The sequence below is a fragment of the Cynara cardunculus genome (genome assembly GCF_001531365.2).
Source record: "Cynara cardunculus var. scolymus isolate 2C chromosome LG 15, CcrdV1, whole genome shotgun sequence".
Classification (NCBI taxonomy): domain Eukaryota; kingdom Viridiplantae; phylum Streptophyta; class Magnoliopsida; order Asterales; family Asteraceae; genus Cynara; species Cynara cardunculus.
The window spans coordinates 8,683,876-8,685,651 of NC_037542.1; positions in this window are offsets into that span (position 1 = coordinate 8,683,876).

The window sequence follows — 1,776 nt, forward strand, 5'->3', positions numbered from 1 at the left end:
ATGCTAAATCTCACATGAACATCACTAATCGATTCGAAAACTGATTTCGAGTTCGTGGAATCGAGTTCGTGAAATCGATTTGGTGGAAGCTGGAGTTCGTGAAATCGACAACCATGGAAAGTATGGAGAAATCGATTTGGTGGGAGCTGGAGTTCGTGAAATCGATTTGGTGGAAGCTGGAGTTCATGAAATTGACAACCATGGAAAGTATGAAGAAATCGATTTGGTGGAAGCGGGAGTTCGTGGAATCGAGTTCGTGAAATTGATTTGGTGTAGGAAATTATGGAGAAATCGACAATCATGGAAGATAGAGAAGAAATTTTACCCGAATCTGGAATCAAGTTTGAGCTCGTGGAAATCGGAGTGTGGAATCGATTTGGAGTTCATGGAAGATGGAGGCCATAATCAAGCTGCAAGATGAAGAAAGATAGGAGGCGATGGAGTTTATAATTAGGTTTTGTACCTGATGTGATTTAATAAGGGTAAAATTGTAATCTCAAGGTTTAGTCCCATGTTGTTCCACCTTTTTTTGGTGGAACTGAAAAACTCAAAAATAGTCCCATGAAAACTCATTTTTGTCCAATGTTGTCCAACCTTATTTTTGTCCCATGGCATGCCAAACATGGCACTATTTATTTTTGTCCCGTCCCGTCCCACCCAGTCTGCGTACCAAACGCACCCTAAGAGATCAATAATAAAGAAGGTTATAAAGGTTTTCTATACAAGTAGACATATATAAGATGTTAAGATTAAAAGTTCATGAAACATGACATATATAAGAGACATTACTAAATGCATCTAGTAGAAAAAATTTATTGATTAATTACAAAACCATGAAACACGTCATAAATTATAAGGACAATAGATTGATTGTCAAACAATAGTAAAATATTTTATGTAGAAGCAAAAATAGATAACCAAATAGCAATAGTCAATAAAAACATAAATTGATAAAAATATCCAACAAAAATATATAGCAAGCACATGATCTTAACGTTGAATTGTTGAAACACAAAAACAATCAAACATATAAAGATAGCAATATCACTGGACCTTATTGGAGATAAAAAAAAATTTAAAGAGGCAATAAACAATAGTATATAATGAATGACCAATTAATTTTTTTATTTTCTTCTCCAATGTAATTAGTTGATATATTTTTGTGCCCTTATTATCTACTAAATTCTTTTTCCCTCTTATTATATGCTACAATTTTTTTGCTTTTTTTTAATTTATTAAATATTTTTAGACTACTATTGTACTTTAAGAGAAAATTTTGGGTTCGTTGATATTTTTGGGCCCTAGGCGTGCACCCGTGTCGCCCTCCCCCAGGGATGGCCCAGATGTGGTTTTGAGAAAGTGATAATATTTTTATTTTTGAATAAAATATAAATTTAAAATATCATAAAATTTTGAAAAAAAAATATCGATATCAGCATTAAATTAATATTTTTAAAAGTTCTTGTGTTTTATTGTAATTTTCTTAATTAAATTCTGTTAGTTATCAATGATTATTATAATTATATTTTAGATTTTTTATATTTAAAATGAGATATTTATCCAAGATTTGATTATGTTTATCCGCAGTTAGTTAGACGAATTCAAGTATGGAGCTTTAATAAATTGTAATTATGCATAATTTATTTGTAATCTTAAATTTTAAGTAATATGCATCAATAAACAATACTTCGTGCATAAAAATTTATTTTTAAGAGTTTTTGTCAAATGTTTTATAATATAATATATATAGTATAGATTATATGTTTTTAAAAAAAG